The sequence below is a fragment of the Stenella coeruleoalba genome (genome assembly GCF_951394435.1).
Source record: "Stenella coeruleoalba genome assembly, chromosome: 3".
Taxonomy (NCBI): Eukaryota; Metazoa; Chordata; class Mammalia; order Artiodactyla; family Delphinidae; genus Stenella; species Stenella coeruleoalba.
The window spans coordinates 101,622,720-101,647,937 of record NC_137148.1 but is presented as its reverse complement, the minus strand read 5'-3'; the positions used below and the strand labels follow the sequence as shown (position 1 = coordinate 101,647,937).

Below are 25,218 nucleotides of genomic sequence, written 5' to 3'. Positions count from 1 at the left end.
TTCCCATATCTCAGAATGAATTTCAGAACTTTCTACCAAGTGAATATAGTGTGCTCAGCTTTGAACCATGGCTTAAATTAACCAGTCAAATCTTCAGTTATAAAATGTCTTCAGATCAAGGTATAATTTTTCCAGATTTCTTCATGAACTTCACTCTCATGAGAAATGGAAAAATAGTGAAAACCTGATCAGTATTACAGAGGAGTTTTAAAATTTTAACAATGTTGTTGGTTTAAAAAAGGAGTAAGAAAGTAGAGAGCAAAATGGAACTTAAATTGAGTAAAATTACAGATGAAGTTGTGCGTTTTTAGAAACTAAAGTCTTTGAGACAGAATGAAAAAGACAACATATCCCCATCAATAATTTAAGTGTGATTTTGGAAGAAGGTAATCATTTGTTTACAGTGAGGACTTATATTGGTATACAGTGGCTTCTACAAATTAAATAATTACTGGAAAGTCTCTACGTAAAATTTATTTCTTAACAAGCAATATTTAAAATAGTGGGTATGCTTAACTAGGAGCTAGCATGCAAGCTAGAATCTTCATAGGACTTAGAAAGTAAACATGTAATTTAGAATGCAGAGAACTGAGTTGATTGCACTCCAAGTTCATGACACAGTCATCGACTGTCCATGCAAGGCTTTATTGATTTATTTTTCTTCTTATCCTCAATCTCCACTCCCAATCCACTCCTCCACCTGTAGGAAATTACTCTAATATGTTTAGCACCTTTCCTGAACATGCGGGTATATTTGAAAAGAGGTACTGTTTTGTTGTGTGTTTATGTTTTAAATTTGCCAGGTAAATCATGTTACAGATCTCTTGTTATCTTACTTTTTTCTCTCAACACTATGTTTGAAAGACTTCTCCACATAACTCTCTCTTTAATTTGTTACCTCTGTGAATATCCACATTTCACCCATCTGCTCCCCTAGAGATAGATACCTATGTTGTCTACAATGTCCTGCTCTACAAATGATGTGTAATCAAGCATTCTTACACATGCCTCCTTAGAAACCACAAGTTCCCCTGGAGTGGACTGGATGGGTCCTGGGACCTATGCATATGAAATTAAACTAAGTATCTCCAAACTGTTTTCCAGATTAGCTGTTGGAGTCTATAGATTCTGCTTTACCCATTGATCTGTTAGTTTCCTCTTTTTTTTAATAAGGGTTTCTTAAATATTCTAGTTATTATCCCTTGTCAGTTTTTGAGTTCTCAGGTAACTTCTCTCAGCCTATTCCCTGTCAGTTGACTTTACTGATGGTTCCCTTCATTGAATAGAAATTCATAATTTTTTATGTAGTCAAATTCATCATTTTTTATCTTATGCCTTGTACTTTTGGGGTCTTATTTAATAATTTTTCTGCAACTCAGAAACACAGAGATATTTTTCTGATGTATTTTTATTCACTTTGTAGTTTTATCTTTCATTCTTAAGCCTGTGATTAATCTAAACTGTGTTTTTGAGAACTAACTTTATTTTTCCCTATATAGTGGCTTGTTTTTCCACTGTCATCTAATGAAGAAACCATCCTTTTCTATTAAGTCCATTTCTACATATATCAGGTTCCCATGTAAACATGTACTTGTTTTTGAGAACTCGATTCTGTTCCATTGATCTATTTATGTTTCTGCACCATATTGTCTCATTTCTATGGCTTTGTAGTAGTCTTCTGTTTCAGGATTTACTTACATTTTTCTGAAATAACTACTTCATGACGTTTTTTTACTTGCTGGATTAAACTTACATTTGGGTAAGAATTTTGGCATCTATAATTCTAAGAGTCACATAAAATTATTCTTTCTTGAACTATTTGTAGCAGGTATGATTCCCCTATTTTTTCCTGGCTAAAAGGACATAGATACTGTAGCACACACAGATCTCTGATTTCAAGGAAGAATAGGTCTCTTTCTGACCTAGAAGATTAATCATGATTGATTTAATCCAGATATAGGAATTTTGCTCTCCTCTACCAGTGATTTCTCTCTGTATCTGTGTGTGACACACTTCTGGCCAAAGAAACATCATAGGTAGGACACATGCTTGGGAGCTCCCCATATATAAATAGCCTCACTTAGGGAAAGGCTTGCCCAATCCTCTTCCTTTCCTTGCAAATCTTGAGATTGTGAGGCTCTAAGTTATAGCATGAGGTAACAACCATGAAGATAAAAAGGCAATACTAAGGATGGAAGAGAAGTTAGAAAAAAGCTAGGTTCCTGCTGGCATCACTAAGCAAGTGAATTAATTCTATCAAATTTAAGCACTATAATTTCTGTTGCATGAGAAAAATAAATCACTATTTGTTTAAGCATGGCCAAGATTTTTTGTGTCTTGATGCTATATTTATCCTGTATTATATATTCTCTGTCTGATACTAGGTTTTCCCAGAAGCAAACTGTAAGATAAGGATTCAAGATGTAAAAATACTATATAAAATATTAGCAAAGTACAAAGATATTTGAAAAGGACAATATATCAAGATCAAATTTGGTTTATTCTAGTAATACAAGGCTGATTTAAGATCTGAAAATCAATGTAATTCACTACATCCAAAGATTAAATTAGAAAAATCATATGATCATCTCAGTAGATACAGGAAAATGATTTTATTAAATTAAGCATCTATTCATGATAAAAATTACTACTATAGTAGAAATACATGGGACCAACTTATTGCAGAAAAAGGTATCTGTGAATCCTACTGAAAAAATCATACTGAATGGTAGAATAATGAAAGCTGTAACTCCAAGAATAAGGACAAGATATGAACGTCTGCTGTTACCAATTCTAATCACCACTGTCCTAACTATTGCAATAAGGCAAGGCAAGAAAAACATAAGAAAAAGATTGGAAGAAAAAAACAAAACTGTCATTTTTCCAGATAGTATAATAAGTATTTAAAAAATCCAAAAAATTCTACAGATTAACTATTAGAATTAATACATGAATTCAAAACAATCACAATATTTAAAATCTATTTTGTGTCTAAATACTAGTAACTAACAAATAGAATTTAAATTTAAAAAATTTAAATTTGGGCTTCCCTGGTGGCACAGTGGTTGGGAGTCCGCCTGCCAATGCAGGGGACACGGGTTCGTGCCCCGGTCCGGGAGGATCCCACATGCCACAGAGCGACTGGGCCCGTGAGCCATGGCCGTTGAGCCTGCGCGTCCAGAGCCTGTGCTCCGCAACGGGAGAGGCCACAACAGTGAGAGGCCCACATACTGCAAAAAAAAAAAAAAAAAAATTTAAATTTAAAGAACATTTATAATAAGATTTTAAAAACACCTAATAGCTTAGAATAAATCTAATGAAAACTATGTAAAAACTCTATAAAATATTACTAAGAGAAATTAAATAAGAACTAAATAGTGAGATGTAGTATGTTCACATACTGTGAGTTACAATTGTAAAGATGTTAGTTTTCATGGTTCATCTTATAGATCCAATGAAATTCCAAACAAAATTCCAGCAGGGTTGTGTGTGTGTGTGTGTATGCATGAAAACTGGTTAACTTAAAAGCTATATGGAAATTTAAAAGGTCAATAACTCTGACCTCTTAAAAAAAACAAATTGGAAAACTTCCACTACTGGATATAAAGCTACTTTAATTAAGACAGTGATGCATTGGTACAAAAACAGACAAAGCCAAGATAACGATAGAGAATAGAGAGCAAGGTGGCAGAACAGGAAGCCCCATACCCTCTTTCCCCCCATGACATACTGACACAACAATACAGGAACCAATTCCCTTTGTGAGAAACTTAGAAACCAATTAAGAGACTCCTGTACCCCAGACGAGCACAAAATCAGTCACATCAAAGTGGGTAGGAAAACTCACAGCACTCACCATAATTCCTCCCCCTACTCAACGTGGCACAATCAGGAGAAAATTCCCAGATCTTAGCTTCTCCCTAGTGAGAGAAAGAAAAGATTGAAACATATGTCTAACATTTAGACTTTGGGTGGCAGCGGGGAAGGGGTGGCTGCCTGAAGGACTGGTCTCTGTCTTGCCTTAATCTAACTGACACGAAAGAGCACCAGATTGGAAGCCACTGAGAACAAGGCAACATTTTGGAACACTCACTTACCATAGACCCTTCCCCAGCTCAGTGGATCAAGTAGGAGAAAAACCCCAATTCTCTACTTCTCCCTGGGGAGGAAAAGAGTTGGAACATATATACAGCATTCCACCTTTTCTGTGGGCTGCCTGAGGACGGGTATCTGTCTTCTGTCTCAGAGCACTGATGGGACGTGATATACTCTAGATGCCCGGGGGTTGCTGAACAACAGAAAAGAGCTTGGCAGGTCGCTGCTGCCCCAGAGGACCTGTGGAACAGCATACAGAGGGAGGCTGATATAGCTCCACACCTCTCCCTCAGGGGAAGGACAGGAGTGGAACATGTGTCCAAAATTCTGACTAAGTGCTGAAAGAAAACTGTCAACCAAGAATACTACATCCAGCAAAACTGTGCTTCAAAAATGGAGGAGAAACAAAGCTGAGAGAATTCATCATCACCAGACTTGCCTTACAAGAAATGCAATTTCATTTTCATTTAGTCATCCAAGGAAAATTTGTACCTATGTGCACAAAAAAAAAAAAAAAAAAAAAAAAATCACAGAAAAAAAGAATTTTCACGGCAACATTATTCATAAAATTTGGGGAAAAAAATGAAATGTCTATAAAGAATAGAATGGATAAATTACAGTTTATATGATAGGATATTACATAGCAACAAAACTGAACAAATTATTGCTACATGCACCATCATGGATGAACCTCATTAATGTAATGTTGATTTACAATAGCCAGACACAAAAGAATGATTTCTGTATGATTCCATTTTTATAAAATTTGAAAACAGGCAAAACTAATCTATGGTACTTAAACTCAGTGGTTATCTTTGGAAGAGTGACAGGGAGTAGTGACAGGAAGGGGCACAAAGGGAGTTTCTGGGGTCGGGTCATATCCTAGTTCTTAATCTGAGTGGTAGTTATGTGGGTGGGTACATTTTGTGATAAGTCATTAAGATATAAATTTATGATTTGTGAATTTTCCTATGTCAAGAAAAAGGCACATACTAAAAGGTATCCCTGCCACTACTGACTCTTATCCACTGGGCACCCATATCTACAATCCAAGCCAGGGTAACCACATTTTTCTTTTTATTTGACCCACTCTGTGTTTTGTTGTTTATATTTTTTAATTAAGCTTTTTGTTTTGATGTAATTTTGGATTAACATTGCAACTGTAAGAAATAATACAGCAATATCCCATGTACTTTTTACCCAGTTTTCCCCATTGGTAACACTTTGTAACACTATAACAATATCACAACCAGGGTATTGACATTGATACAGTCAAGGTACAGAACATTTCCCTCACAAGGATCTCTTATGCTGACTTGTATAAACATATCTACTTCCCTCCTGTCCCAACGCCTGGCAACCACTAATCTGTTCTTCATTTTCATATTTTTTTCATTTTAAGAATGTTATAAGTGGAATCATACAGTATGCAACCTATTGGGATTGGCTTTTTCAGCTCAGCATAATTCTCTGGAGATGCATCCAGGTTGTAGTGTATTAGTAGTTTTTCCTTTTTACTGTAGAGTAGTATTCCTTGGTATTGATATTCCACAGTTTGTTTAGCCATTCACCTGTTATTTCTAGTTTGGGGCTAGTATGAATAAAACTACTATAAACATTTGTGTACAGGTTTTTATGTGAACATAAGTCTTCATTTATGTGGTTTAAGTCTCCAGGAGTGTAATTTTATGTCATATGGTAGTTGCATGTTTAGTTTTTTAAAGAAACTGACAAACTATTTTCCAGACTGGCTGTACCATCTTTCATTCCTGTCAGCAATGTATGATTGATCCAGTTTCTCTGTATTCTCTCCAGGATTTGGTGTTGTCACTATTTTTTATTTTATCCATTCTGATAGGTGTATAGTGATATTATCATGGTGGTGTTAGTTTGAATTCCCCTGCTGTCTACTGATGTTGAACATCTTTTCAAGTGTTTAATTTGCCATCTGTATATCTTCAGTGAAATGTCTATGCCTTTTGCCCATGTGCTAATTGGATGGTTTGCTATTTACTGCTGAATTTTCAGAGTTCTTTATATATCCTAGATACTAGTCTTTTGTTTAATGTGTGGCTTGCTACTCCTTTGTCAGAAACATGTGTTTCTTCCCATTCTGGAGCTTGTCTTTTTATCTTCTTAAAGGGTCTTTCACAGAGCAATTTTTAAAATTTTAATAAAGTCCAATTTAGCAATTTTCCCTTTTGTATGTTGTTCTTTGATGTCAAATCTAGGAACATTTGCCAAGTCCTAGATCCTGACATTTTTCTCTTCTGTTTTCTTCTAAAAGTTTATAGTCTTATGTTTTACATTTAAGCCTGTGATTCGTTTTAACTTTTGTATAAAGTGTGAGGCTTAGGTTTAAGGTATATTTTTTTTAACATATGGATGTCCAATTGTTCCAGCACCATTTGTTTAACATTCTATCTTAACTCTATTCAATTGCTTTTTCACATCTGTCAAAAATCAGGCATGTTTGTGTGTATTTCTGGGTTCTCTATTCTGTTCCAATGTCTATATGTCTATCCCACCACCATTACCACATAGTTATGATTATTTTAGCTATAATAGCTCTTGAAGTTGGAAAGACGGATTCCCTCCCACTTTATTCATCTTTTTCAAAATAGTTCTAGCTACTCTAGTTCCTTTTTCTTTCCATGTAAATTTTAGAATAATCTTGTCTGTATCCATAAAAAATATTGCTTGGATATGTATTAAGCCTGTTCATCAATTTGGGAGAATTGACAAGTTGAGTCTTCCAATATATAATCAGATATTTCTATTTACATATTTAATTTCTTTCATCAGTATTGTATACTTTTCAGCATACAAGTCCTGTACAAGTTTTGCTAGATCTACACTGAAGTATTTCATTTTTTGAGAGATTGTAAATGATATTTTAATTTTAGTGTCTATGTGTTCATTACTAGTATATATACATACAATTGATTTTTATATGTTTATCTTGTATCCTGCAACATTGTTGAACTTAGTTATTAGGTATTCTCATGTTATATTTGTTTAATCTCATTCTTTTTCTCATTTTCTTGACATTTAAGTCCTTAAGAATCTAAAATATGCTACTTTTATAGTATAAATTTCACATGAATTATATCTGAACTTCTTGAGGGTCAAATTTTACTGGCCACTGATTCTCACACATGGTTGATTATTTCCATGTGTGTTTTATATTTTGGAGGTTATGCTCTCTTTAGTGACACATTATTAGCAGGAACTCAACATAACCTGGTTTATGCTGTTTGTGTGATTTTACATTTTCTTCTCAAGCACTCAAGGGATAGTATTATCTTAGGACTGAGTTTTACGTCAACTAAAAATATATAGATGGATTAGGGCATAGCCACAATTAAAAGTTATTTGAGAAGAATTTTTTCTACTCTGAAAAAAGAATTTTTTTCCTTCTATGCTGATGAGATTAAAAAAGACTGGGAAAATGCCAGAATTTTTCTGGTCGATTTTGCACACAGTGTATCGTTCTTTGAGGGTTTAATTTAAGCATCTCTGAGTTCAAATTTCCTACCTTTTATAGCCTGTTTTGTTTGACCACCAAGACCAAGTCCCTTGGTTAGTGAAACCAGTATCCAATCTCTAAGACAACCACAATATCAACTCATCTTTATTTCTTTGGTGTTCAACATTCCTACCCCCCCCCCATTTTGGATCACTACTGATTTCCTTTACTTTCTTAGAGTTCAGTTATACATTTAAGGTGATTCGTTATACTTTTTCCAACATTTCAGGATATTTTGTAGTATGAAGGTTTTAATTCTATTTAGATAGACATAATGTCAGTTAAATTATTTTCATTAATATTTTACTTAGAATTTATCACCTAGGCTTATATGTGAAATGGGTTTATAATTTTATTTCTTATACTTTTTATTTGGCTTTGTAACCAAGGTTATAGCAGCTTCTAAATGAGTTGGGTGTCTTTAATATTTTTCTAATTTCTAGAACAATCTGTATAATATAGAGAGATTCTATTACTCAAATTTTTGGTAAAATTCTCCTATAAAATATTCTGGGTCAGGCTTCCCTGGTGGCGCAGTGGTTGAGAGTCTGCCTGCCAATGCAGGGGACACGGGTTCGAGCCCTCGTGCGGGAAGATCCCACATGCCGCGGAGCGACTAGGCCCGTGAGCCACAACTACTGAGCCTGCGCGTCTGGAGCTTGTGCTCCGCAACAAGAGAGGCCGCGACAGTGAGAGGCCCGCGCACCGTGATGAAGAGTGGCCCCCACTTGCCGCAACTAGAGAAAGCCCATGCACAGAAAAGACCCAGCACAGCCAAAAATAAATAAATAAATGAAATTAAAAAAAAAAAAAATTCTGGGTCTGACACTTTACTGGCAAGAGGTCTTTGATTGCCATTGCTGGGGGTTTTTTTAGTGATTATTGGTCCACTCATGTTCTCCCTTTTCCTCATATGAATTTTGGCATTTTCAGAATTCACTCATTTCATCTATGCTTTCAACTGTATGCATATACTGCTTCATAATATTTTTATTATTTTAAATCCTTTGCTACCAGTAATGATAGGAAGTTTTTTCCGTATTTTTGTCTTCTCTCTTCTTGTCTAGTCTAGATCAGTCTTGGTAGAGGTTTGTCTGTCATAAAGCTTTCAAACCAGCTCTTGATTTTGTTCTGTACTGAAGAACTTTAGACACAAAATAATAAAATTAATGTCTTCCAGGTATTTTGGCTATAAAGATGTTTTCTACAGCTATAAATTCAAAATATCATAAAGCAAATCAAGAATTTATTTACATCTAGATACTGCTCAAAATCAATGTTTTTTTCCTATTAATTATGACCAGTATTTTCACTTGTCTAGCCCTCTTGCACTTATCACCTGAATCTTATCATCCGTATCACCCATTGTAATGATGAACAAATCACTAGAACACTCAAAGCACCTGAGTTGCTCAGGCAACAGCTTTACTCCAGCAGTTACCACATCATGACAAATTGCATCTTCCATAATATAAATCCTGCTTCCTAAGAAAACAAAAGTCATCTCCACTTACATTGATAAAAATGCATGCTGTGGGAGAAGGCCCTGCAATTACTTTTTTTAAAAAGGTAGAAAGCAAAGTGAACTCTTTCTGAATTTTTCCATAGGGGAACTGAAACTAAGAACCACAGGATTTTAAAATTAAACGTGAAGTCAAACCGTTTATCATCCTCATTTTGCAGGTGAAGAAGTCTTGGCCTGGGGAACTGACATATACTAGATGACATGTGAAAACCAGAACTCCGTCAGATCAATGACTACAACCTGATAATGAAATGAATTTTTTTCCCTTACTGCAATATGCTAGAAAAGGAGCAAAATTCCCAGGAACTACAAACTTGATCGTGATGAAGGGAGGATGGAGAATGGGAAGTGCAAGAGGGGAAACAGAACTTAGGGAAGAGTCCTACAAAGCAACTTTAATGAGGACAGATGAATTTGAGAACACTAATTAAGTTACCATTTGCTAATAAATGAGAATTGACTTTTTTATTCATGTCACTTCTGTAAACCAAAGCCAAAGGTCCCATTTGTGTTTTGTTACTCAAATTGGTATTAGTGTTCTCACTATACAAACAATGACTGAATATTTACCTGTAAGTTATCTTTGCAGTTATGAAGGATGGGGCACAAGAAAGAAGGCAAATAGAAAGCAGACATCAGTGTTTCTTTTAGTAGAAAATGCTAAGTTGTGCCAGTATTTCCTGTCACATTTGCAATCTAGGAGGAAGAGGAAAACACATATTGCAATTTAATTTAAACTCAGAGCCTAGTCATCAATGACCTTTAAACTCTGAAACCGGTGTTACTGCCCACATGGTACATGCAATTATGAAATTTGACTTCCTATATGTTGTAAGCAATGAAACTTCTTTCTTTAATGAAACTGTTTTGACACTGACAAATATATTTGTAATACAAATATATTTGTAATAACTTCTGTATAAATTAAAAATCAATGCCAATTTCAACTCTCTGGGTTATTTTTTACTGAACATACAAAAATTTCACAGGGGCCAAACATTTGCAAACAGCAAGACAACAAATAAAAAACAAATTTGACACAGAACTCAATTGTTCTAAACCCAGAAATGGTATTTGGCTACAGGGCTTACCAAGCCCTTTAAGCAAACTTGCAAGATCTAAGTTTGCTTCATAGTTCAGGGAGATTCCTACAAGGTTATGGCAGGTAGAAGCCCCTCAATCACTTCAGCCATTTCTCCACTCTTACCCTCAGACTAAACCAGCACAGTGTGCTTCCTTCTCTTTTCTGAAACCCTTTTGTTCTGCTTTAACTGAGACACAGCTGAGCATAATGGAGCCGCCCTCACTGTAGTCAAGCTGGGTACCTGAATTCAGAGACCTCACACTGTTTGAGATGGGTTACCCCTCAAACACTGACCCAAGTTCCTATGGCCAGGCTTTGACTGAACTACGCTAACTAGAAAACTCAGCATGCAAGTTTGAACACACATTCATGCATGCAAGTACACACACACACACACACACACACACACACACACACACATACAACACGTAATTGGTGAGAGGGCTGCAGTTGAGATTGTTCTGACTTCCGGTTGGTATTTCTGGGCAGGCAGTTCACAGCACCTTCTATCACCAATGAGGGAGACAGCACTGTGCTGGGGCACTCAGCAGTTCAGGGCACTGGCAAAGTGAAAACAAGGCTCTCCTGAAAGACAACCAGCCCCTTTCTAGTGCAGCCACTTAAGCGCTTCCTTCCTTTCTAAACCGCTGGCTAGAACTGAACAGCACTTTACATACAGCAAAGGCTGCAGATTGGGAAAGCTGTCAGGGTAATTATTTTCTTTTTCTTTTCTGCATTGATTTCATCTGAGACTGAACATCACAGCAATTATGCCTGTCAGATCTAGACCATAACTTCCTATACAATTTTGAAAGTGTCCCTGTTGACATCAGGCCATCTGGAGTTGGATCTTCTTTATGAATTTCCATATGTATGCAATCAGACCTGGTGGGTCTGACTAGAGTGATATTACTTAAATGTTCTTTTTCCAGGGGTCCAAACCAGGTAGCACGTCTCATAATGATAAATATAAAAATGAGGATTATGTGCTTATGTTAAAAAGAAAAGGAATATAAGTGAATTGTGTAGCAATAGAAATTGTGTCCGGCTTGGTTGTGAAAACCTGTACAAGACTAATGTGTGACCCAATTCCTATAATTTTTTGTATTTATTTGCAATATACATATATATATATATATATATATATATATATATATATATATACATATATGACTAAAACACTCAAATAATGGCATGGTAAGATATTATCTGTTTTTATTTACTTTTCACATACCTATATTTTATAAGCTTTCTACAGTAATCTTGCATTACTTTTATTATAGAATCTTTTTTAAAATTTAAACTAGCATTAGTTACAAGAAGAATGTATAAGGTACATAAGTCTCGTTTTATAGACTCAGAATACCTAAGCATATATAAACAGAAGGAAATGTACAATTGTATGTAAGTAAACATACATAGAGCTCAGGAAAATAGAGTTGAGCTTGTGAAAATAGCAAAGCTGGAATCGCCTCCCCAGAATATTTATATACACCCACAAAGATATTTATATAAACTTGCCTTCAGTCCAAGACTTCCCATGTTACTTTCTTGCCATTTAGGCAGCCCTGATGGTCCAGCAGAGCCTCTTTACAACCCTATACTGAGTACCTTAACCTTACTCTGACATATAAATTCAAATGTCAGGGAATTATAATATGGGGAACCTTCTCTGGTTAAAGCTCAAAAAACAAAAGCCCACCAAACTTTTCCACATGCCATGATTTTTTTAAAGAGAAATAAGGGACCAGGGAAAACAGGGATGGTTAAAAAAAACAAAAACCAAAAATACTATTCCTTTCTTTCAAGCCAAAAGCACTAAATCATTAACTGCCTTGTAAATCTCTACCAATTTGTGTTCCATGTAAATCTCAAACAGGAGTTCTCTTAGTGAACCCTCTCCTAGAAAGTACCTGCCGGGATGTTTATACAATCATTACTGGTAGGTTTTTCTCTGCAGGAAAAAGTCACGGCTGCAGTTCCAATCTTTAGGGGGTACAAAAACATATTTCAGGAGGCAGTAAGCCTTTTCATTATAAAAAAAAAAAAAAGACTTTAGTTCCAACCATAATTATATTCTCACAAAGAAATTGAGAAATGGGATTTTCTTTTTTGGTAGATCAATGGCTTTATCCAAGCAACAGCTCATGAATAAATCTCTTTTTAAAGATCTAAGATGTGACACAAGCTCATTATTAGAAAATATCCAAATAACTAAGTATATAGATATAAGGGGGAAAAATTGTGGTACAGTATTCTGAACCAGAGCTGCATTCTCAATGATGTATCTTTTTTAAAAAAAATTATTGGGAAAGTATACTTTTGGTTAGATTAAAGTGTATCTTCTCTGAGATCACTTTCCCTACATATTTCAACTGTAACAAAATAATGCAACACTAATCTGTAAGACTTTTTTCAGTAATAGATGTTTTTCCTCAGTAAATCAATGCAAAGGCTAATTGGGGTGGAAGGTGACTATCTCTCTTGGTTATAAATACATTTGCATTGCTATCAATCTTTTCCACTACCAATGTTAAACGAGGCTGAACAACCTAGGGAGAAAAAAAAAAAAAGTTCAATGTTAACACATAGTAAATGCTGCCATCAAGTGGCTTAATAGAGAGTTGCTCTAACAAAAAATAAAGCTGTCAACTAAATTACTAACACAAGGTTTAAAACCTGGAATCAATCTTACTTAGAGTTTGACAAGCATTTTTATCATAAAGAGGGGTTTTAAAACTACTACCGTGGGCCAGATGTGCCCATGGTATTTTTCTGTACGGCCCTCAAGATAAAACTGCGGCCCACAAAGTCTGAAAAAAAATTACAATGCTCTGCAAGCGAATATTCTTTAGTTCTGGGTAGCTTGTTACTAACTCATATATCCTTACCCCAAAGCCTATCTATGATGATTTATATGTTAGTGTCATTGAACTTGAACTATTTAATGTTAAAAGTCATTGAACTCTCTTTTCTCACATTTAAAAAAATATATTTTAGCTAATAATCTTAGGACCTTAATACATGCAAACTTTATTTTAATAATTTCCACTGTTCACTGCTTAGAATTAACTTTGAAGTAGATAGGGTATGTCTGAGAGATGAGAAATGGCTTCCCTAGAACACAGCATGATACTTTCACATATTGGGCAGTGGGAGGTACAGGTTTTTAACTTATCAAAGATTGGCCCCCATATCTGTATGAATAATTACAGTGTTAACTTATTTCCATTTTGCATGGCAAGGAAGAAAAGTATGATGCAAAGATGAGAACTTTCTAAACATACAATTTTTTTAATCAACAGATTTTAATGATGCACATGAGAAACTGATTTTTTCTTTTATTTCCATAATGGCAGATGTGAAAGCACTGAGCTCAAGTTAGGATGTTTATTCTCAAAGACATTCTATGTGATGCAGGTAATTAAATAGTTTATCATTGCTCAAATAACAAACACATTTTAAATATACATTTCATAATCAATAGAATTTTGCAAATGGGAGCTGGTTCTGAGGTTTTCAAAGTTCTAATACAAAACCTATGGTGTTAAGTATTTCCCAAAGCGTGGTCAAGAGACTACCCGCAACAGAATCATATAAAATACTTATTAAAAAATCAGATTCTTAGATCTTGGACCTATTGAGTCAGAATTTCAAGGGAGAAAGAGAGACAGGATTTGAATGTTTAACATCTCATAGGTAACTTCTATGACCTTAAAGTTTAAGAACCTCTTCATTTTAGTAAATGAGAGACAAAAGTAAACTCATCTCCTCAAGATCACAAAACTAGGATTAGAATCAGAAATAGAAGACTGTCTTCCTGCCCTCCAGTCTAAAATTCATTATCCTTTACTACATAAACTGGCAAAAGCTTTCCCATTTCAGGTCTCAAAATCCTTTCACTATGATTGGGAGCTATTAACTACATACAGGAGAGTCACTTCTTAAGTTACAGCCTATGGTCTTTAATAAGTAAAAAATAAAAGGTGCTATATTATTATAAAGAAGGTATATTATTAGTAATTACCATTAAAACTAATAATAGCTGACTTCCTATAAAGGCAACAGTGTAAAACTGTCTCTGTTCCTTCCTTTACCATTAAACCAAATGAAAACATGGTCAAGAAACATAAATCAAAAAATGAACCACAACGTTTTAGATTGTTTGCTCAAAGAGCTAAATTCCTTCTATAACTGGATGACAATTACAATGTGACTTTGCCACCTCTTGAAACTGCACTGGTCTTCTGACTTGCTTCGATTAATGGAATGCAGCAGAAGTGTTGCTTTGAGAATTTCTAGTCTCTGCCATGAGAGGTTTTGAAGCTTCCTACCCTCTTGGAACCCTGAAATCACCATGCCATGAAGGTAGCCAGAATGAAAACATGTGGAGAGAGAGGCCCAGACATCCCAGCTGTCTCAGCCATTGCAGATGAGCCACCAGCTGACTGAAGTTAGGTAAATGAACCCAGATAAGATTGGCAGAACTGCCCAGTCACCAACAGAATCGGGAGAAGTAATACATTGCAGTTGACTGAAGTCACTAAGTTTTGAAGTGCTGTGTTACATAATAATAGATAACTAATACAATAAGAAACAACCATAACCACAAACCATAACATATGAAGAAACAACCACAATGCTAAAGCACAATGGCTGCCAGGTACAGTGAAAATAATACAAAGACAGAGGAGGGCTCCACAAGAGACAGAAGCCACTACAGGCCCTGAGCACAGTGAAGCATTCACCACAGTAGGTGGGATATACCAAGACAAAACAGAATCTCTCTTCACTTGAATGGCCAACTGGGTTTCATGCAGGAGCTGGGAAACCTCAGTAAATCTTACTTTGTACCACAGAGTGGCAGATATTGCCAAGCTGAATATGAAAGCATACAGACGTGTTGTCTTCCCAAAAGAGTTGCTGTGGGTGAAACATGGTGGTAGAGAAATTATCAGTGGAAATAGCCCTGCAGACAAGCAGGAATGAAAGGAAGAAAGGAAGTGGGGAGGAGGGAAAAAAGGGAGGGAGGGAGTGGGGAAAGGGAGAGAGAAAGGAAAGGGGAGGGGAGGGGAGGGGAAGGGAGAGGAGAGGGAAAGAAAGAGAGAAAGAGAGAAAGAGAGAAAGAAAGAAAGAAAGAAAGAAAAGAAAGAAAGAAAGAAAGGAAGGAAGGAAGGAAGGAAGGAAGGAAGGAAGGAAGAAAGGAAAAAGAAAGAAAGAAAAAGAAAGGAAGGAAGGAAGGAAGGAAGGAAGGAAGGAAGAAAGAAAGAAAGAAAGAAAGAAAGAAAGAAAGAAAGAAAGAAAGAAAGAAAGAAAGAAAGAAAGAAAGAAAGAAAGAACCTGTGGCTTCACTAGGTGCCAGAAAGACTTCTAGGTAACACAGAATTGGTTTACTATATACCTCAGGGAGAATACTCATGGGAATGTGTTCAAAAGCCATGGTCTAAAATTCAAACTTTCTGCTGCATTCTACCTAACTCTCCTATATATTATCCATCATTGAATAGCCGATTCAGGTGTGTATTATAGATGAAAAATAGAAAAAAATCAGCTGGGACATATGTAAAAATAGTACTAAAAGTCTAAGGAAAAGTATATAGCAAGCAGAAGGCAGATAAAAAATTCATAAGACTATAACACAAATCAGGCCAAAAATTATGAAAAATATAGTATTCCTCAAATTAAAAATCATTTTAAAAATCACAACCCCTCTGAAACAAGAATCCAGATAAGACATCGTAGGACTCAAGGAAAAACATCAGAAAATAAATGTAATGAAAAATGCTGCATTCAAAAAATAGAAGAGAAAATGAAACTATTACCTTACTGAAGGTCACATTAAAGGTATCAGAAGGAAAAAACAAGCCATTTCTAAAAACACAAAAATATAGAAGAACAAAGACTTAAGTATTTGAAAGAACATTACTGATATAGAGCCAAAGGAGATCCAATGTGTGTATAGTTGACATTTCTAAAGAATATAAAAAATATCCAAAGATATAATAAAAGAACATTTCTTTGAAATAAGGGAAAAATCAAGCATATAGGTAAAATGAGTACATTGTATACCAGGAAAAGTTGCTATAGAATGATCAGCACATAACCTGAGAAACTTTCTGGAGTTTAATGATAGAGCATTCTGTGGGGGGCAAGAAAGAATCTATTCTCCTATAAGAAAGAAAAAAATCTGGCTGACCTCAGATTTAAAAATTACTGCAGAAGGCAATAGAGCAATATCTACCACATCTTTGGGAAAGGGAAATATAAACCAAGAATGTTAAATCTAAACCAGTTATTATTTCAAGTATAAAAGTAATTGACAGATCATACGAAACATGCAAGAAATCAGGAACACCACCTCCTTTGAGCTCTTCTTTAAAACAACTATTATAGTATGATATCCTATAAACTTAGAGGTAAGTGGAGAAATCATTGTAAAGACACTACTCAGCTGTGAGAGTTATAAGTAGAACAGAATGTAAATGTTATAGACCATAGTACTTTAGAAATAATAATATAATCTGCCTCTGGTGATAGAAGAGAAGAGAAGGGGAAGTAGGTTAAAGAGAAAGCATACTGATATCTGTATCTCCTAGAAGAGGAGTCAAGTAGATAGTGAATCTTAAAGGGATAACTCATTAAATCATGACTTAATTATATAAACACTTGGAAAAATATGAATATCTCAGATCATATAGTAAATAAAAATGATTAAAAACTAGAAGTATATCATAAAGAGAGACAGGTTTAAAATAAAAATGGTTGTCAAAAAACTAAATACAAATGAGCAAAAAAATCCCCTATAGTTCTATATCTAAAACCTTCAGATTATATTAAAAAGAAAAAAACCATCTGCTATATAAAAGGGTGATTCCGAAAGGCCTGAAGAAAAAGAAAAGGCAAAGATAAACCAATAAACAAACAGACCTGAAACTGCTGGTCAAGGAGAAGCAGCATAGGTTCATAGGTTTCAGGACTTCCCTGACCTCAGGAAAGAGTTAAGCAGCTTTTGTTTTTAAATCCTAAGGAAAGTGGCCAAAAGGTATCATAATGAATACTTACTTACAGTACCTACAAGTGCCAGGCTTCTCACACACTCTCTCATGTAATCCTCACGACATCCCAGAAACTTGTTGGATTCAACAAGTTTCCTTGTAAAGACAGGGGATTTTACTCTTCCCTTATCCATGACGAGGACAATGAAGCCCATTCCTGCCTGCAAGAGGTATACCATTTAAAATGGGAAACCAAAATTCCACAAATGATTATAATAAATCATAGCCCCATTTCAAGACACCTCATTTATCTCATTCAACATTTATTCAACAGCATTAACAATTTTTTAAAGCCTTCTAGGTATTTGTATTAGTAAGTCATTTTAAACTGAGAATTTAGATGGGTCTATTCTAAATTTTTTAAACATTGCTTCTTTCAATAGCTGTGTTTTAGGGTTGCTTTACAAAAACAATACTTCCCTCTTTTCATGTCGTGGTTTTTTAAAAAATATCTTTCGTTTCACTGGCACAAGGGCTAAAAGAGGGGAGAGAAAAATGAAGTTTATCTGAAAGATGATGTTAACCCATTGAGTTCGATAGTCTTCTCTTCATGTATGCATAACTCTCACAATATGCGTCAAATGCTTCTTCTCAATGAATTAAAGTGTTTTGACAGCCCCAGAAAGCTGTGTCATCATCCTCTAGGAAATGATACCCCATTTTATTCCAAGCAGCTTAGAAGAACTGTAACACTCATGGAAACGATTAGCTGTTCCTGACACTAAGAGAATCACAGGACAATCAGAGACAGCGATCTCATTCTCCACCAACAGAGGAGGTGAGAAATAGAGATGACAATCTAGGTCATAACTTAGAGCCAAAACAGGAAGGCACTAAGATATGAGCAAGGAAATTTTCACAGGGAGGTGGCAAGTTTAAAAGACACCGTGACTATCACACGGCTGGACATACCAGTGAAGAAAGGAATCCCTGGCAGAGAATACCAAATACCAATATGCGCCATGCGTGCCCAAAGAGAGGAGTATATAATCTCAGTTGATTTAAATCAATGAGTAAATAAATATTAAAGTTTACAGATACCTGATTGTGAGCTCTTAAAATTATTTCTAGTTAAGCTATAACATTTGAAAGTGGATTCACTTTAACCTTGTCACTAAAATGGATCAACCAGGTTTGAGATCAGTGCTTGAGCCAATGAAACAAGGGTAAATCACCAAGAATGCTGCTTTCTTAGGTTCTTCTAATAAGATTATTACCTAGTAATCACACGACTTTCCTGAGGTGATCAATCATATCTAAACAAACTTTTAAAATGCACATCTTGGGTGTTATCATGTATGAGGTTAGCTGGAAACATGGTGGCCCTTGTCTCTGGAACAACTGACATAAGCGGTGTACTTAAGGAGGAAGGTGGCTGCAGAGAGAGTAAGGCAGAGACAGGAAAGAACAAAAAGCTCAACACTGGATTAACACTTTACTTTTCCTTATAGTCTAGATGTGCATGGGGCCAACAATTCACTTTTTTTTTTTTTTCAGCTGTGGTGGGTCTTAGTTGCGGCATGCAGGATCTTTATTGAGGCATGCGGGATCTTTCATTGCAGCGTGAAGGCTCTTTGTGGTGGTGCGCGGGTTTTTCTCTAGTTGCGGCGTGCGGGTTTTCTCTTCTCTAGTTGTGGCACGCAGGCTCCAGGGCACGTGGGCTCTGTAGTTGTGGCGCGTGGGTTCCAGAGCATTTGGGCTCTGTAGTTTGCAGCATGCAGGCTCTCTAGTTGAGGCGTGTGAGCTCAGTAGTTGTGGCATGCAGACTTAGTTGCCCCACGGCATGTGGGATCTTAGTTCCCTGACCAGGGATCGAACCCTCATCCCCTGCAATGCAAGGCAGATTCTTTACCACTAGACGACCAGGGAGGTCCCACCAACCATTCACTCTTAAACCATTAACTCTCTTAGCAGAATCACCTGTTTGAGAAATTACCTACACCTTAATTTCATGCAGCTCATCACACAAAAATGAGAAGGCTAGCTGGATTCCACGTTCATAGGTTTCAGGACTTCCCTGACCTCAGGAAAGAGTTAAGAAGCTTTTGTTTTTAAATCCTAAGGAAAGTGGCCAAAAGGGATCATAATGAATACTTACTTACAGTACCTACAAGTGCCAGGCTTCTCACACACTCTCTCATGTAATCCTCACGACAACCCAGAAAGATAGGTGGTCCTATCATTTCTCAATATTTTACAGAAGAAGAAACAGGCCCAGAGATGAAATAACTTCTGCACTCCCATCAAACCACACCTCTTTCAAGAAGTTTTTCCTGAATTCCTGCCCGTCCTGTAATCAGATGGAGTGGTATCAGCTGGGCTCTCTCTCAACTTCAGCATTTCCTTAGCACTCTGAACCGTAACTAGCGTACATGCTTGATCACCATGCCCACCCTCTCGAAACAGTGTTGAAGGCAGTAACTATGCTTCACTGACATCTCTAGAAGAGCAGCTGGTATATAGTTGGGGTTCAATTAATGTCTGATAAATTTAAAGATTAAGTAAGTAAGTATGAAATTCTCCAAGGGCTGAGGCGACTTTGATGGCTCATCCATCAGTTCAGGTGTGATATTAGGGATCTTCTGGTCCTCCTACAAGTTCTTACGGCTCTGCCAGTCTTCTCACTAGGGAATGAGCCTAGGCAGTATACCTCAAATCCAGGAATCAGGCAGAGATTAATATAGATACATATATCTCTGATTCTTACCTCCAGTAGTTTTTAGCTAATATTGTTAAATTAGTTGTTTTTACCTAATGTTGCTGAGTTCAAAATTACATAAATTTGTCTTCCTAAAGACAAATTTATCCCATAAAATCTTGCATGTTTATCTAAGGGAAAACACACCATTTCTAGATAAAGTACTTATACTATTTTTTTGAAAACCTACCGTGTTGGTAATGTTCCTAGTCATTAATTTCAGATTGGAGGAAGAGAGAATTCAGCCATTTTTCATAGTCCTGCAAAAATCATCCACAGCTCTGCTGAATCAAGCACAGGATAAAGCTACAAGATTCACTCAACTGAAACACATCACCTCAGCCACCATATGTTACTATTAAAACAAAAGAGGAATAGGGTTTTCAACCCAATAGTTTACCTAAAAAGTCTCTCTTAGGCAAGTTTGACCTTTACAATACGAATTTCATTTTGTTGTAAGCTCTAACATTTCTATTACTGCTTAACATGCACTCTTCATAGAGATCTGCCCTAACAATTTCTAACTGTATTTATTCATGCTGAGCATTCTGCTTAACTACTCGCCTAAAATGCAGTACGGTTACCAGAGAAATAATACTTCCTGTTATTTCAGGACGGTGAAGGTCAGACCAGTTTCATGCAAAGGGAAATGAAATGTTTTGTGTCTTTAGGCTGTGTAGTATAATTTCAGTGCTTTTCTTGCTCTTTATGGTAGAGCCTTCGACTGTTCCTCATTTTACTGTGATCACCATTGTTATCCCCTGCCCTCTCTCTCATGCTTTTTTAAATGAGCAAGGTTATTTCTAACATTCTACCACCTATAGGAATTGTGTATCATGCACAGCATTGAAAATTTAACTTAAAAGCAGCCTTTGTTACCAGAAAGCAAGAAGAATTATATTCTTGCTTATATTATATTATATTCTTACATATGCTTATATTATATTCTTTAATCAAGTAATTAATCCTCTGGATAAAGTAATGTATTTCATTGTCTACAGTATTTTGAGGAGTCAGATGATCTCACAGAGATTGCCTGTTGTGGGGTTCTATTAAACTTGCCCACAGTGGTAACATAAGCCCATCCCTGGTTCAAGTGGCTGCTTTCCAATTGAGCCTTACAGCATAGTGGCTACACGCTTGGACTCTGGAGTTAGAAAGACCTGGATGTGAAACTTAGTTCTACCAGTAACCTGCTGTGTGAACCTAGGTAGGTTGCCTAACTTCCTTTGTTTTGCATTCAACAAATTGGATGCCCACTGTTCTATTATTACTACTCCTTGCTTACAGAACTACAGCAAAATGAGCTTAAGTACAATGACAGAATTTGCAAGCATTTTCTTCATTGAAAATGCAGTATGCACTGAAATCACGCCAGGACCCTCACAATATGGCTGAGAGTGGGAGGGGAAGTTCTACAGAACCAGGCAGTGTGTCAAAGTGTGGGCCCACATAGGGTCAGCAAAGTAAAACGCAAAAAGAATAGAGCAAGTGTAGATGAGGTTGGGACATGTGTCAATGTCAGGGGAGTTCAACCTTGTGGGTGAGGCACAGCTAAAAGTAAAATCCTGGCTATACACAAAGACAGGCATTTAAGTGGCCTTATAATCATCCACTGATTTTCAACTACCACTGCAACAGTTCACTGTTATGTTAGAGGTGAGCAGGCAGGAAGGAGGTGGGGTTGTAGTCACCTCCTTGAGAATCTCACATAAATCACAGCTTACAATTTTCCTATATATCAATTCATTACTGATGGACTATGTCTGTCATACATGAGAATGTTCTCCAATACGTGTTTTGTAAGTGTAGTGGGTTGAATGACCGCTCCCAAAATATATATCCACCCAGAACCTGTGAATATGACTTTATTGGAAAAAAAAGGGGGGGGGTCTTTGCAGATGTAATTAAGGATCTCAAGATGAGATCATCCTGATTAACCAGATGGGCTCTAAATCCAATGACAGAGTCTTTGTTTCAGACAGAAAAGGAGAAGACAAAGGCATAGAGTAGAAGGCCATGTGAATACAGAGGAACAGCAACAGGGCCCCAGATGAGTAGCCAGATTTGAAGCCTAACTCCAGTCTCAGAAGGGAATCAAAGCATTCATTCATTCAGCAGTTATTTTATGGAGGGCCAGAATTTGATGGGTATAGTCCAATCATAAAATATAAGCTGGGTAGTAGGAAGGTGTTTCTGCAATTTGTCAGCCACCTGAACACCTTGGGCTTACCCTTGATCTGTGGACAGCACTGCTAATTCCAGGTCTTACCAACCAATGAATCTGGGACTGTTAACATCTTACCTTGTTCAGAACTGTCTCAGGAACCAAGGAAGTAGAGAGTCATTAGGAGAATGCCAGTGGCTGTCACTGTGAAAGTCAGTGCCTGGAGCAACAAGGCAACACTTCTTCCCTCGTCAATTTCTTCACCCTTTACGCAGCTGCCACTCGTGCTTCTCTGGCACTTTCCAATGCCCTTCAAAACATGATAAAAATAAATTTAGACTCCAGTGTTTCTGACTTAAAGTGTCATCATGTCATTAACTCAGTGTCTTCATTCTAGAAGGTGACTGACAGTGAGAGAGCAATGCTTAGTCCAGAGGAATGGCTTTCTCATATGACCATTTCAAGATGTCTAGTTAATATGGCAAAGCCTAGGCTCCCTTCTTTGAAACAGACAAAACTACAGTATGAAGAAAAATGGGAAATATGACATAGAAATAGAAATATGAAATATAAATGTGTATGTGTATGCAGCCACAATGAGGAACCATACTTTAAGAAGTTTGTCAGAGAATGTCTGCATGTGTATAACTGAGTCACTTTGCTGTACAGCAGACATTGGCACAGCATTGTAAATCAACTCTACTTCAATTAAAAACTATGTATTTAAAAAAAAGAAGTTTGCCAAGCATGATGAGTATTAGACCTCATTAAGAGAGAAAGCTGAGAGTGGATTATGCATATCTCCAGATTACTAGAGGGCACCAGATAAGGAGTGAAATCAACAACTCCTTACTTGCAAAGGTAAGATCTGGGTGCATGGCAGAGCACTTGAGAGTCCCTTTAGCTATCTGACAACCAACTGTGGCAATGAAGTCAAGAAAGGGAAAACTGACATACTGAAAGAAAAATTCACCTGTTGGGTGAGAGGTGAGAAGAGAGATGGAGGACAGTAACCAGTTCTTGGCAAGGTAAGAGCTAAACACTAAATCAGTACACAAGAAATCCTGAAACACAGGAATTTTCAACATGACCCAATAAGAACTTCTACTAGATAACAGCAGAATCTAACCCACAGATGAGGTTTTCCCTTAATTTATAAAGCCTACAAAGACAATTAATTAATCCAGTTCACTGTTGAAGTTCCTCTGCTATACTATATCTTCAAAAAAAAAAAAAGCTGGTCCACTAAAAAATGGCTTTCCTAGCCTATTCTACTCATCATTGACTATGTTTTCATGTTGTCTATTTTATCCTTTGCAGCATCTAATGCTGTCTTCATTTCTGTTACGATTCTGTTTTTCTCTCCCATTTCTTTTTGAGCTCTACAGTTCACTATTCATTTCTTTCTGCTGTCTCATCCTTTGTCCTTTGTGCTTTTTCATCTCTTCTCAGTGCTCTTATTTCAAAGGATCATACCTTCTATTATTTTGACAAATGACTCAGCTTTCCCTCCCCCTTTTTGTGTGGTACGCGGGCCTCTCTCACTGCTGTGGCCTCTCCCGTTGCGGAGCACAGGCTCCGGACGCACAGGCTCAGCGGCCATGGCTCACGGGCCCAGCCGCTCCACGGCATGTGGGATCTTCCTGGACCAGGGCACAAACCCATGTCCCCTGCGCTGGCAGGCGGACCCTCTACTGCGCCACCAGGGAAGCCCCCTCCCCCTTTTTTAAAAGCCTTAATTCTAAGATGAGTAATAACTATAAATGAACCATCATGAAATATGTAAAAAGATACACCAAAGGAAAAAACCCACCAAAATATATAAAGAAATACTTGAAGAAAAAAATTAAGACAGCCAAAAATTACCCCAAGAAAACTATACCACAAAACATATAAAGAAAGCAGATGAAGGTCATAAGGAACTTTTACATAAAACTAATGAAATAAACAGAAAAATAAAATCATGATTTAAATGAATGAAACATTAGAAGCATCCAAAAAGGGGCACTGATACTACTGAAAGCAAGGCCATGAATATGCAGGACAACATTGATAAAACTGAGCAAAATAAAATGAAAAAGAGAAAATACTTCACAAATAGTAGACAGAAAATGAAAGAATATGACAGACAAATGAGTTCCAAAATAGGCATAACTGACATTGCTGAAAAAGGAAACAAAACAAATGAGACAGAAGTTTGCTAAAAGATATAATAGAAGAAAACTTTCCTGAAATAAAAGATTGAAAGGTAAATTTTCCCCTCCAAAATTGATATAAAACAATCAACCCCAAAATTTCAAAGATGGACTTAAAAGATATTATGAGCACCCAAGCCAAAAAATCAATCAAGTCACCTATTGGTGTGTGGTGCATAAGAACCTGAGTTCACTTTCCATGAGAACTTTCATTGCCAGGTAACAGTAAAGCAGGTCTAGAGGATCCAGGCAGTAAAAGGGTGATCTAGAAATTTCATTCCCAGCCAGATATTCTTCAAAAGTAAAGGAAAATAACATCTCAAACATGAGGGAACTCAAGAATAACTGCAAAAATAATAAAGGATTAATGGAGTAAATTGATTCTACTTGAATAAAAAAGCCATGGAAATTATTTAAGAGTAGAATTTGGTGAAAGAATAGAATATAAATGCTGTAAATAATAAATATGTTGAAAAACAATCTAATTAATAAATATTGAGAGGAAGAACAAAGGAAAGAATATGGTATAAAGAATATAAGCACACTGATTTTTCAAATTTTGCAAGGCAGATTATCACTAGATATTGTTTAGAGCTGATAAATCAAGCAATGGAGATAATCTTATTTTAGAATATAAATGGAAACACTTAAAGATATACAAATAATAGTATAACCATGTAAACTAAAATAATATGCATGCCCTTTTATTACATAAGGAGACACTTAATGATTTTAAATCTCCATAAATCAATCCAAACTGTTTGAGGATTTCTTTTTAAACTTAAAAAAAATTAATTTTAAGGATTAGATCAAAAAGCAAACATACAAATGTAGGTGACCAGCCTATTCTGATATTTATATTAATGCTAT

General features: G+C 36.3%; 1 protein-coding gene and 2 long non-coding RNA genes across 3 annotated transcripts in view; all 3 read right to left on the bottom strand.

Moving 5' to 3' along the window:
• Nucleotides 1–3,885, bottom strand: part of LOC307184820 — a 40,523-nt gene extending 36,638 nt beyond the window's left edge. The window contains exon 1 of the long non-coding RNA XR_013827834.1: nt 3,857–3,885. This is a non-coding gene — a long non-coding RNA (uncharacterized lncRNA). The remainder of the gene's footprint in view (nt 1–3,856) is intronic.
• A 23-nt stretch (nt 3,886–3,908) lies between these two features.
• On the bottom strand, nt 3,909–9,967 carry LOC307184821. The gene is made up of 3 exons (XR_013827835.1): nt 9,720–9,967; nt 4,098–4,335; nt 3,909–3,920 (listed from the first exon to the last, which is right to left on the bottom strand). It is a non-coding gene; the product is annotated as an uncharacterized lncRNA (long non-coding RNA).
• A 12,462-nt stretch (nt 9,968–22,429) lies between these two features.
• Nucleotides 22,430–25,218, bottom strand: part of CSNK1G3 (casein kinase 1 gamma 3) — a 156,673-nt gene continuing 153,884 nt past the window's right edge. Inside the window, exon 18 of the transcript XR_013827476.1 lies at nt 22,430–22,463. The gene's annotated coding sequence lies outside the window, so the exon portion shown is untranslated. The remainder of the gene's footprint in view (nt 22,464–25,218) is intronic.